Here is a 15,103-nt window from a genome sequence, read left to right as displayed (position 1 = left end):
ATATAGTACAAATATACAAAAATATATTTTGCGGAAAAGGGTCATTTTTGGGTAAAAAATGGAATTTTGAAAGTTAAACTGCGGAAAATTGGGAAAACTCTAAAATTCAGTGTTTTTTTAACTGATGCTGATTTTTATCTCTCTAGACTCTAGAGTGCAGAACCTTAATGAATGAATTATTAAAAGATAGTAAGACATTTATCTGCAATCAATTTGTTTACATATTATCATTGTTATACTGAAAAACATCATAAAAAACAGCTAAAACCGGGGAAAATCAAAGTTTTAAGATTTTGATTGTTTTTTTTTTCGTTTGAAAGCCGAATCCTACTATTTGTCATATTTAACCCAATTAAACTTTTAAAACTGGATTTAGCTTATTATATCAGATCTCTTTATCTACTATCAAAGTATGTCTGTTGTGTATTGCAATATAATGCATTTGATTAATTTGGTAATCAAAAATAAAATTGTTGAAAAAATGATTTTTTTAAAATTTTACCAAGAATTGTTTAGTGATTGTCTTATAACTAGTCAATTATTTGTCAATATAAGAGCCCAATAAAAAAGTCATTTTGTTTTCCAACTCCAATACCCTCTGCCATGGACTTTCCATTCGGCAATAATTTTTAAAACAGTTTTGGATTAACAACAGTAAATGGCAGAGGCAGCAAAACAAGCTATAGCTTTTGCGTAAATCAACATGATCAAGGATTTGTATATGTAGTCTTACTATACAAATCCTTGACATGATCATTTTCTCACCAGTTTTCAAGTTAACATTCATTTCAGAAAATTGCAAGGAAAACCATAACTATATAATTTCCTGCAGTTAAGTGTTGGTATAGGTTTTAACAATAATCTCTTAGCATTTAAGTTTTGAACCATCTAAAATTTGATTAATTTAATGTCTGGAAATCGTAGTCACTGTTGAAATAAATTCAGCCGGGAAATGCCCCGATACTTCTTTTGACTGACTCGAACAAGTTTTGATAAGTTTATTTCATGGTGAAGTTAATCCTATTACTGACATGATTGTGCATTCTAAGTAACCGCCTAGTACAATCCATGATCAATCCTCCTAGTACAATCCAGGATCAATCCCCCAGTACAATCCAGGATCAATCCCCCTAGTACAATCCAGGATCAATCCTCCTAGTACAATCCAGGATCAATCCTCATAGTACAATCCAGGATCAATCCTCCTAGTAAAATCCAGGATCAATCCTCCTAGTACAATCCAGGATCAATCCTCATAGTACAATCCAGGATCAATCCTCCTAGTATAATCCATGATCAATCCTCCTAGTACAATCCATGATCAATCCTCCTAGTATAATCCATGATCAATCCGCCTAGTACAATCCAGGATCAATCCTCCAAGTACAATCCAGGATCAATCATCCGAGTACAATCCAGGATCAATCCTCTTAGTACAATCCAGGATCAATCCTCCTAGTACAATCCAGGATCAATCCTCCTAGTACAATCCAGGATCAATCCTCCTTGTACAATCCATGATCAATCCGCTTAGTACAATCCAGGATCAATCCTCCTAGTACAATCCAGGATCAATCCTCTTAGTAAAATCCAGGATCAATCCTCCTAGTAAAATCCAGGATCAATCCGCTTAGTACAATCCAGGATCAATCCTCCTAGTACAATACAGAATCAATCCTCCTAGTACAATACAGAATCAATCCTCCTAGTACAATCCAGGATCAGTCCTCTTAGTACAATCCATGATCAATCCTCCTAGTACAATCCAGGATCAATCCTCCTAGTACAATCCATGATCAATCCTCCTAGTACAATCCATGATCAATCCTCCTAGTACAATCCAGGATCAATCCTCCTAATACAATCCAGGATCAATCCTCTTAGTACAATCCAGGATCAGTCCTCCTAGTACAATCCAGGACCAATCCTCCTAGTACAATCCAGGATCAATTCTCCTGGTACAATCCAGGATCAATCCTAGTACAATCCAGGATCAATCCTCCTAGTATAATCCATGATCAATCCGCCTAGTACAATCCAGGATCAGTCCTCTTAGTACAATCCAGGATCAATCCTCCTAGTACAATCCAGGATCAATCCTCATAGTACAATCCAGGATCAATCCTCCTAGTACAATCCAGGATCAATCCTCCTAGTACAATCCATGGATCAATCCTCCTAATACAATCCAGGATCAATCCTCTTAGTGCAATCCAGGATCAATCCTTTTAGTACAATCCAGGATCAATCCTCTTAGTACAATCCAGGATCAATCCTACTAGTACAATACAGAATAAATCCTCTAGTACAATCCAGGATCAATCCTCCTAGTACAATCCATGGATCAATCCTCCTAGTAAAATCCAGGATCAATCCTCCTAGTACAATCCATGGATCAATCCTCCTAATACAATCCAGGATCAATCCTCTTAGTACAATCCAGGATCAATTCTCCTAGTACAATCCAGGATCAATCCTCCTAGTAAAATCCAGGATCAATCCTCCTAGTAAAATCCAGGATCAATCCGCCTAGTACAACCCATGGATCAATCCTCCTAGTACAATCCAGGATCAATCCTCCTTGTACAATCCAGGATCAATCCGCTTAGTACAATCCAGGATCAATCCTCTTAGTAAAATCCAGGATCAATCCTCTTAGTAAAATCCAGGATCAATCCGCCTAGTACAATCCAGGATCAATCCGCCTAGTACAACCCATGGATTAATCCTACTAGTACAATCCAGGATCAATTCTCCTAGTACAATCCAGGATCAATCCTCCTAGTACAATACAGAATCAATCCTCCTAGTACAATCCAGGATCAATCCTCCTAGTACAATCCAGGATCAATCCTCTTAGTAAAATCCAGGATCAATCCTCTTAGTACAATCCAGGATCAATCCTCCTAGTACAATCCAGGATCAATCCTCCTAGTACAATCCAGGATCAATCCTCTTAGTACAATCCAGGATCAATCCTCTTAGTACAATCCAGGATCAATCCTTTTAGTACAATACAGAATCAATCCTCCTAGTACAATCCAGGATCAATCCTTTTAGTACAATCCATGATCAATCCTCTTAGTACAATACAGAATCAATCCTCCTAGTACAATCCAGGATCAATCCTTTTAGTACAATCCAGGATCAATCCTCCTAGTATAATCCATGATCAATCCTCCTAGTACAATCCATGATCAATCCTCCTAGTACAATCCATGATCAATCCGCCTAGTACAATCCATGATCAATCCGCCTAGTACAATCCAGGATCAATCCTCCTAGTGCATCCAGAATCAATCCTCCTAGTACAATCCAGGATCAATCCTCCTAGTACAATCCATAATCAATCCTACTAGTGCATCCAGAATCAATCCTCCTAGTACAATACAGAATCAATCCTCCTAGTACAATCCAGGATCAGTCCTCTTAGTACAATCCAGGACCAATCCTCCTAGTACAATCCAGGATCAATCCTCCTAGTACAATCCAGGATCAATCCTCCTAGTACAATCCAGGATCAATCCTCTTAGTACAATCCAGGATCAATCCTCTTAGTACAATTCAGGATCAATCCTCTTAGTACAATACAGAATCAATCCTCCTAGTACAATCCAGGATCAATCCTTTTAGTACAATCCAGGATCAATCCTCCTAATTCAATCCAGGATCAATCCTCTTTGTACAATCCAGGATCAATCCTCCTAGTACAATCCAGGATCAATCCTCCTAGTACAATCCATGATCAATCCACTTAGTACAATCCATGATCAATCCTACTAGTGCATCCAGAATCAATCCTCCTAGTACAATACAGAATCAATCCTCCTAGTACAATCCAGGATCAGTCCTCTTAGTACAATCCATGATCAATCCTCCTAGTACAATCCATGATCAATCCTACTAGTGCATCCAGAATCAATCCTCCTAGTACAATACAGAATCAATCCTCCTAGTACAATACAGAATCAATCCTCCTAGTACAATCCAGGATCAATCCTCTTAGTACAATCCAGGATCAATCCTCTTAGTACAATACAGAATCAATCCTCCTAATACAATCCAGGATCAGTCCTCTTAGTACAATCCAGGATCAATCCTCCTAGTAAAATCCAGGACCAATCCTCCTAGTACAATCCATGATCAATCCTCTTAGTACAATCCAGGATCAATCCTCCTAGTAAAATCCAGGACCAATCCTCCTAGTACAATCCAGGATCAGTCCTCTTAGTACAATCCAGGATCAATCCTCCTAGTAAAATCCAGGATCAATCCTCCTAGTACAATCCAGGATCAATCCTCCTAATACAATCCATGATCAATCCTCCTAATACAATCCATGATCAATCCTCCTAGTGCAATCCAGGATCAATCCTCCTAGTACAATCCATGATCAATCCTCCTAGTACAATCCAGGATCAATCCTCCTAGTACAATCCAGGACCAATCCTCCTAGTACAATCCAGGATCAGTCCTCTTAGTACAATCCAGGATCAATCCTCCTAGTACAATCCAGGATCAATCCTCCTAATACAATCCAGGATCAATCCTCCTAGTGCAATCCAGGATCAATCCTCCTAGTACAATCCATGATCAATCCTCCTAGTACAATCCATGATCAATCCTCCTAGTATAATCCATGATCAATCCTCCTAGTACAATCCATGATCAATCCTCCTAGTATAATCCATGATCAGTCCTCCTAGTACAATCCAGGATCAATCCTCCTAGTACAATCCATGGATCAATCCTCCTAATACAATCCAGGATCAATCCTCCGAGTACAATCCAGGATCAATCCTCTTAGTGCAATCCAGGATCAATCCTCCTAATCCAATCCAAGATCAATCCTCTTAGTACAATCCAGGATCAATCCTCCTACTACAATCCAGGATCAGTCCTCTTAGTACAATCCAAAATCAATCCTCTTAGTACAATCCAGGATCAATCCTCCTAGTACAATCCAGGATCAATCCTCCTAGTACAATCCAGGATCAATCCTCCTAGTACAATCCAGGATCAGTCCTCTTAGTACAATCCAGGATCAATCCTCTTAGTACAATCCATGATCAATCCTCCTAATACAATCCAGGATCAATCCTCTTAGTACAATCCATGATCAATCCTCTTAGTACAATCCAGGATCAATCCTCCTAGTAAAATCCAGGACCAATCCTCCTAGTACAATCCATGATCAATCCTCTTAGTACAATCCAGGATCAATCCTCCTAGTAAAATCCAGGACCAATCCTCCTAGTACAATCCAGGATCAGTCCTCTTAGTACAATCCAGGATCAATCCTCCTAGTAAAATCCAGGATCAATCCTCCTAGTACAATCCAGGATCAATCCTCCTAATACAATCCATGATCAATCCTCCTAATACAATCCATGATCAATTCTCCTAGTGCAATCCAGGATCAATCCTCCTAGTACAATCCATGATCAATCCTCCTAGTACAATCCAGGATCAATCCTCCTAGTACAATCCAGGACCAATCCTCCTAGTACAATCCAGGATCAGTTCTCTTAGTACATTCCAGGATCAATCCTCCTAGTACAATCCAGGATCAATCCTCCTAATACAATCCAGGATCAATCCTCCTAGTGCAATCCAGGATCAATCCTCCTAGTACAATCCATGATCAATCCTCCTAGTACAATCCAGGATCAATCCTCCTAGTACAATCCATGATCAATCCTCCTAGTATAATCCATGATCAATCCTCCTAGTACAATCCATGATCAATCCTCCTAGTATAATCCATGATCAGTCCTCCTAGTACAATCCAGGATCAATCCTCCTAGTACAATCCATGGATCAATCCTCCTAATACAATCCAGGATCAATCCTCCGAGTACAATCCAGGATCAATCCTCTTAGTGCAATCCAGGATCAATCCTCCTAGTACAATCCATGATCAATCCTCCTAGTATAATCCATGATCAGTCCTCCTAGTACAATCCAGGATCAATCCTCCTAGTACAATCCATGGATCAATCCTCCTAATACAATCCAGGATCAATCCTCCGAGTACAATCCAGGATCAATCCTCCTAGTACAATCCATGATCAATCCTCCTAGTACAATCCAGGATCAGTCCTCCTAGTACAATCCAGGATCAATCCTCCTAGTACAATCCAGGACCAATCCTCCTAGTACAATCCATGATCAATCCTCCTAGTACAATCCATGATCAATCCTCCTAGTATAATCCATGATCAATCCTCCTAGTACAATCCATGATCAATCCTCCTAGTATAATCCATGATCAGTCCTCCTAGTACAATCCAGGATCAATCCTCCTAGTACAATCCATGGATCAATCCTCCTAATACAATCCAGGATCAATCCTCCGAGTACAATCCAGGATCAATCCTCCTAGTACAATCCATGATCAATCCTCCTAGTACAATCCAGGATCAGTCCTCCTAGTACAATCCAGGATCAATCCTCCTAGTACAATCCAGGACCAATCCTCCTAGTACAATCCATGATCAATCCTCCTAGTACAATCCATGATCAATCCTCCTAGTATAATCCATGATCAATCCTCCTAGTACAATCCATGATCAATCCTCCTAGTATAATCCATGATCAGTCCTCCTAGTACAATCCAGGATCAATCCTCCTAGTACAATCCATGGATCAATCCTCCTAATACAATCCAGGATCAATCCTCCGAGTACAATCCAGGATCAATCCTCTTAGTGCAATCCAGGATCAATCCTCCTAATCCAATCCAAGATCAATCCTCTTAGTACAATCCAGGATCAATCCTCCTACTACAATCCAGGATCAGTCCTCTTAGTACAATCCAAAATCAATCCTCTTAGTACAATCCAGGATCAATCCTCCTAGTACAATCCAGGATCAATCCTCCTAGTACAATCCAGGATCAATCCTCCTAGTACAATCCAGGATCAGTCCTCTTAGTACAATCCAGGATCAATCCTCTTAGTACAATCCATGATCAATCCTCCTAATACAATCCAGGATCAATCCTCTTAGTACAATCCAGGATCAATCATCTTAGTACAATCCAGGATCAATCATCCTAGTACAATCCAGGATCAATCCTCTTAGTACAATCCAGGATCAATCCTCTTAGTACAATCCAGGATCAATCCTCTTAGTACAATCCAGGATCAATCCTCTTAGTACAATACAGAATCAATCCTCCTAATACAATCCAGGATCAGTCCTCTTAGTACAATCCAGGATCAATCCTCCTAGTACAATCCAGGACCAATCCTCCTAGTACAATCCAGGATCAATCCTCCTAATACAATCCAGGATCAATCCTCCTAGTGCAATCCAGGATCAATCCTCCTAGTACAATCCATGATCAATCCTCCTAGTACAATCCAGGATCAATCCTCCTAGTATAATCCATGATCAATCCTCCTAGTACAATCCAGGATCAGTCCTCTTAGTACAATCCAGGATCAATCCTCCTAGTAAAATCCAGGACCAATCCTCCTAGTACAATCCATGATCAATCCTCTTAGTACAATCCAGAATCAATCCTCCTAGTAAAATCCAGGACCAATCCTCCTAGTACAATCCAGGATCAGTCCTCTTAGTACAATCCAGGATCAATCCTCCTAGTAAAATCCATGGATCAATCCTCCTAATACAATCCAGGATCAATCCTCCGAGTACAATCCAGGATCAATCCTCTTAGTGCAATCCAGGATCAATCCTCCTAATCCAATCCAAGATCAATCCTCTTAGTACAATCCAGGATCAATCCTCCTACTACAATCCAGGATCAGTCCTCTTAGTACAATCCAAAATCAATCCTCTTAGTACAATCCAGGATCAATCCTCCTAGTACAATCCAGGATCAATCCTCCTAGTACAATCCAGGATCAATCCTCCTAGTACAATCCAGGATCAGTCCTCTTAGTACAATCCAGGATCAATCCTCTTAGTACAATCCATGATCAATCCTCCTAATACAATCCAGGATCAATCCTCTTAGTACAATCCAGGATCAATCATCTTAGTACAATCCAGGATCAATCATCCTAGTACAATCCAGGATCAATCCTCTTAGTACAATCCAGGATCAATCCTCTTAGTACAATCCAGGATCAATCCTCTTAGTACAATCCAGGATCAATCCTCTTAGTACAATACAGAATCAATCCTCCTAATACAATCCAGGATCAGTCCTCTTAGTACAATCCAGGATCAATCCTCCTAGTACAATCCAGGACCAATCCTCCTAGTACAATCCAGGATCAATCCTCCTAATACAATCCAGGATCAATCCTCCTAGTGCAATCCAGGATCAATCCTCCTAGTACAATCCATGATCAATCCTCCTAGTACAATCCAGGATCAATCCTCCTAGTATAATCCATGATCAATCCTCCTAGTACAATCCAGGATCAGTCCTCTTAGTACAATCCAGGATCAATCCTCCTAGTAAAATCCAGGACCAATCCTCCTAGTACAATCCATGATCAATCCTCTTAGTACAATCCAGAATCAATCCTCCTAGTAAAATCCAGGACCAATCCTCCTAGTACAATCCAGGATCAGTCCTCTTAGTACAATCCAGGATCAATCCTCCTAGTAAAATCCAGGATCAATCCTCCTAGTACAATCCATGATCAATCCTCCTAATACAATCCATGATCAATCCTCCTAATACAATCCAGGATCAATCCTCCTAGTGCAATCCAGGATCAATCCTCCTAGTACAATCCATGATCAATCCTCCTAGTACAATCCAGGATCAATCCTCCTAGTACAATCCATGGATCAATCCTCCTAATACAATCCATGATCAATCCTCCTAGTACAATCCATGATCAATCCGCCTAGTACAATCCATGATCAATCCGCCTAGTACAATCCAGGATCAATCCTCCTAGTACAATCCATGATCAATCCTCCTAGTACAATCCATGATCAATCCGCCTAGTACAATCCATGATCAATCCTCCTAGTACAATCCAGGATCAATCCTCCTAGTACAATCCAGGACCAATCCTCCTAGTACAATCCAGGATCAATCCTCCTAGTACAATCCAGGATCAATCCTCCTAGTACAATCCAGGATCAATCCTCTTAGTACAATACATGATCAATCCTCCTAGTATAATCCAGGATCAATCCTCCTAGTACAATCCAGGATCAATCCTCCTAGTACAATCCATGGATCAATCCTCCTAATACAATCCATGATCAATCCTCCTAGTACAATCCATGATCAATCCGCCTAGTACAATCCATGATCAATCCGCCTAGTACAATCCAGGATCAATCCTCCTAGTACAATCCATGATCAATCCTCCTAGTACAATCCATGATCAATCCGCCTAGTACAATCCATGATCAATCCTCCTAGTACAATCCAGGATCAATCCTCCTAGTACAATCCAGGACCAATCCTCCTAGTACAATCCAGGATCAATCCTCCTAGTACAATCCAGGATCAATCCTCCTAGTACAATCCAGGATCAATCCTCTTAGTACAATCCATGATCAATCCTCCTAGTATAATCCAGGATCAATCCTCCTAGTACAATCCAGGATCAATCCTCCTAGTACAATTCATGATCAATCCTCTTAGTACAATCCATGATCAATCCTCCTAGTATAATCCAGGATCAATTCTCCTAGTATAATCCAGGATCAATCCTCCTAGTAAAATCCAGGACCAATCCTCCTAGTACAATCCAGGATCAATCCTCTTAGTACAATCCATGATCAATCCTCCTAGTATAATCCAGGATCAATCCTCCTAACTTACAATCCAGGATCAATCCTCCTAGTAAAATCCAGGATCAATCCTCCTAGTACAATCCAGGATCAATCCTCTTAGTACAATCCAGGATCAATCCTCCTAGTACAATCCAGGATCAGTCCTCCTAGTACAATCCAGGATCAATCCTCCTAGTACAATCCAGGATCAATCCTCCTAGTACAATCCAGGATCAGTCCTCTTAATACAATCCATGATCAATCCGCCTAGTACAATCCATGATCAATCCGCCTAGTACAACCCATGGATCAATCCTCCTAATACAGATCTGGATATCCCAATTCTACTGTTGTTGATATCGAAATTCTGATTTATACTGCATGGATCTTGGTTTACTTGTAATGTAAAACAAAATATGACAAGGGAAAACCCAAATTTAAACATCAACAAAAATACCCTGAATAGTTACACATGCGCGAAACGGTATAAGGTGAAAATTGTACTTATCAAATGATAGAAAGGAGTGTTATCGGATTCCATTTTACTTCTTTACTGATTACTAGTATTTGGATTCAAAGTTGAAACCAACGGTTTATTTTTTAGACTTTGTCAAACTATCGTCGGTATTAACAATTTTATTAGCTCCGGATAAGCCATGTTTTCTGCGAAAGACACATAATTGATTTACTAGACCGAAGATGCTAGCAGTTCCATCACAATGTATATGTTTATTCCGCCGAAATTTCAAAGACGTTTTTCAGTGTGCTCTTCATTGGAGTGTGTTAATTTGAAGAAAAAAAGTAACGAATGATTAGGAAGTATACAAAATTTATTAAATATGTAAAACTAGGCAGTGACTATTTTGCTTACATTGGAAAAATATTTATATTTAGCTCTGATTTAAATATCTAAGGTCACGTCAGAAAAATAGCATGTTTTTATGTTACCGGTACCATCAATTTAGTGAATTTGTTATTTTGATGGTTCTTTATAAAGAGCGAAATTTATTATTTACTTATGAAAATGTGCATTGTCAACTAACATGATATATATATAAAAAAAAACTGATATGCCAGTAGTAAAGTAAACAGCTAACAATATTTGAGACACATAAAATCGCTTAAAAAATTTATCCGCTAAAGTGTTTTAAATAACTATAGGAATTTATAACAAGAAATAAAAAATAAAAAATGTTGTACATCACTTTGTTACAATGAAATCATATCTAAACATATGCTGATTTATTTCCTAAAATCAACGAGTCTAATAGTACATGTATGTTTAAAAATAAAATCTCATGCTTTTTAACTGTATGTTATAAATAAAAAAATAAGTAAAAAATCTCATTGCAACATAAATTTGAAAAAAACATTAAACGTTATAACAAAGTCAAACACATAGCTTCAAAAATCTATTTTTTATCTCCCCTGTAATGGCTGCGCCCATGAATGAAAATTTGTAGCAACATAAACTGAGATATTTGATAGTTTAAGGGGATGTAGAGTCGTCAAAAGATGTAGAGATGATTATTTTCAACGACTATATATAATAACCACACAAATATAAGGTCTCGATACTACACGGCTAAATGATTATGATGATAAGGTGAACGCTACTTACAGAGTCAATATACCATATATCTTGAATGATGAATTAACATTTCTTGTGTCTTTAACACTATATGAATCATTGTTTGTGTTGTATTAAACACAGTATTTTATCAGTGTAACGAACAATAACGTTGATACTGGTCCAATATCAAAACAAACTGTAAACTACATGTATATACAAAACTATCGTTTCAATATAGTGTGATCTGAATTGGACGCTATATATGTATTCATTGACATTTCATCTATACATTTTATAAATATTTACATAAAAGGTGCTTCTAACCGAATATGGCATCACTAGAACAATTTGAGGAATTAAAATCCCTCATTTTGGGTGTGGATAAGAAGGTCACAGTTTTTTCGGAACAGTTAACTAAAGTCGAACGTAACCTTACCAGTATGATACATGAGGTTAAAGCGGATGCTAAAGTACTCAATGTTAAGTTTGAAACGTCGCAAAAAGAAATAAAAACTCTTAGACATGATTTTACAGAACTAGAAAGAGGTGTACAAGGTATGGACTTACAGCTTCAAGAATTAGAAAATGACAAGCTATTCAAACAAAAATTTGAGTTGCAACAGCAAATTGATGAGCTTAAAGAAAAGGCGATTTTACTCGAAAAGCATGACAGAAAATATAATATACTTATTTATGGTATGGATGACAGCAATCCAGAGGAAAATGTCTATGCAACAACACGAAAGCTATTCTCTGAAAAGTTGCTTAGAGAAGCTCCAAAAGCCAATTCCATGCCGCTTGCTAACGCCCATAGAGTTCCAACACATGGGAAGGGCCCAAAGCCTATTCTTGTCCGTTTTGTACATTTTGGGGATAAACAACTTGTAATGTCCAAAGCCTATAATTTGAAGGGAACAAAGATTCGCCTACTAGATGATCTGCCAGTTTCTATGAAGGAGGAAAGATTCTTGTTATCTCATAACGCATTCACAATCAGAAAAAGGGACAAAGTGCAAACACGTATAAGAGCAAAAGGGGCCCATATGACTTTAGAGACCCGTAAAAACAACACAGAAAATTGGGCGTTATGGGAATAACTGTTTATTTGTCTGTAACATATACATATACACTCAGAAAAATATAGTTTACAAATACAAAATGTAATAATTAATTTAGCTTTGTGTTTACAGTGCATATATCATGCATATTTTCTTACATTAATCTTTATTGAAAAAAAGTACTATAATTTTAGTAAATCAATGATGCTGTAATGTTAGATATCTTTTTGCAGGCTTTGATATGAACATTTGAAGTAAGTATAGAAAAGAAAGAAAAAAAAAAAAGTTTTTGTGTTCATTTTGGTTGCTTCTTTTTATTAAGCTTTTAGCAGAATAGTTCAATTTGCTTACTTTGCCATCTTAGTTTTGCTTTCTCTTTTTGCCGCATAAATGCATGCCTTAGCTTGTTATATATAGTTATATGCTACATTTATATGAATGCTTAATCTGTTGTTTTAGTTTTGCTTTTTCATATGTTTAGTAAATGCATGTCATAGCTTGTTATAGATACTTATAGATATGCTACAATATGTAATATTATATGCTACATTTGTTGATTTAGTATTGCTTGTTTCATATTATATTAAGTAAATGTATGCTTGAGGTATAGCTTAGTCAATGGGCAGCATTATGGTTAAAACTTGGACATACACAATTACAGAAATGTAAGACAACATTTTCTTAAACAGTCCAATAAGATTATTACTGAAATTCATGATTACAAATTTTTTAACGCAAGATATAAATCTTTTTACATCTCAACAGTTTAACGGTCAGAACATCCATAGTTTCAAGTAAAATACAATGAAGTTTATATCCTTTATTCATGTATCATTATCACTTAACTCTACATTTCAAAAACAAAAACTTTGGATTTAAACTATACATCAAGCATGCATTTTTAGAGGAAATCACTGTCAGTTTAAGTGAGCTGATATTATATGTTGGTGATTCTTAGATCTCTTTTATCCATCTTTATATTGCCTTGTGTAAGCTTACATTGAGATGTGACTTATAGATGACACCATGCAGTGCTGATGGTGATATAAATTTTAGGCAAGTTTGACCAGATCAGATGAGAGAGCACAAAACAATGGACATTTTGTGGTAATGTGCTTCTTGTTTGATCTCTTCTCTTTTGCCATACTAATCCTGTTCATTATTCAAATGTATAATAGAGTTTACCAATTTGAATATATATTTATGATAAAGGTGTCAAGATAATGACATGTATTACAAATAATGAAGTAGATCAATATACATTAAAGCTTACATATACTAAAAAAATTTAAGTTATCTCCCCTTGACCACAAGTGTAAATCTGCATTAGAATATGAAATATCTTAGTCTTTTAAATGTGCTTCCCTTTAACTTGTTTTTGTTTATTTCATGTATATATTTTATATAAAATATGGACTTTTGTTACTTGGCACATATATGGTATATTTTTGAAGCAAATAGAGCATTATGTAAACAGTCCTGATATCTCAACTAAACCTTTCACTCCTTTGTGTTGGCAGCTATCCACTTTCAATCCTTTGAAGATTTATTATTGTAATGGAGGGTAAAAATATTAAAATAATGTCTCATAATTGTCAAGGACTTCAAATGAGAGAAAAAAGGAGGGATATTTTTAATTATTTGCATTCAAAAGATTTTGATATATATTGTCTTCAAGACACACACTTTGTAGAACAAGATGAAACCCTGATAAGAAACCAGTGGAAAGGTCAATGTATTTTCAATTCTTACGCATCTAATCAACCAGGAGTTGCTATCTTGTTTAAGAATAATTTTGAATATAAAATACACCAAGTTAAAAAAGATGAGGATGGCAATTTGTTGGGATTGGATATTAATATTGAAGAAAAGAGATTTACTCTGATAAATGTGTATGGGGCGAATACTGATAATCCTTGCTTCTATGACAAACTAACAGAAACCATAGACTTTTTTGATAATCAATTGTGTATGATTTGTGGGGACTTTAATCTTGTTCAGAATTTTGACCTAGATACCCATAACTATAAACATATAAATAATCCAAAATCTAGGGATAAAATTTTAGAAATTATAAAATATAAGACTCTTGTGGATCCATTTAGAGATCTTAAAAGATTTACATGGAGAAAAAAAAATCCATTTAAACAATCACGGTTAGATTTCTTTTTGATCTCTGAAAGCCTTATAGATGACATATGTGATATAAACATTGGCAATAGCTACAGATCTGACCATTCACCAGTAATTTTGACTTTAAAGATAAATGAGTTTATAAAAGGCAGAGGTCTCTGGAAATTCAACAACTCTCTCCTTCAAGATTCTGAATATGTAAAATTAATTAAAAAAACAATTATTAGCACAGTTGAGCAATATGCTGTGCTTGGTTATAACAGAGATGCTTTAAACAGTATTATTGATAATTTTGATATACAATTTACAATCAGTGACCAATTATTTTTTGAAACACTTCTCAATGAGATCAGAGGTAAGACTATTTCTTATTCGACATATATAAAAAGGGAAAGGGTAAAACAGGAAAAAAAACTTACAGAAGAAATACAAAAATTAGAACAAAACACAATCACTGAGGACAATATAAATGTAATAGAGATTAAAAAATGTGAACTTAGAATTTTGCGACAAAACAAGATTAAAGGTCAATATGTTAGGTCAAGAACCCAGTGGATTGAAGAAGGAGAGAGACCAACTAATTATTTTTGTAACCTAGAAACCCAAAATTTTATAAATA

This window comes from Mytilus trossulus, chromosome 10 (assembly GCF_036588685.1).
Source record: "Mytilus trossulus isolate FHL-02 chromosome 10, PNRI_Mtr1.1.1.hap1, whole genome shotgun sequence".
NCBI classification, from domain to species: domain Eukaryota; kingdom Metazoa; phylum Mollusca; class Bivalvia; order Mytilida; family Mytilidae; genus Mytilus; species Mytilus trossulus.
Note: the sequence above shows the minus strand (reverse complement) of the source record.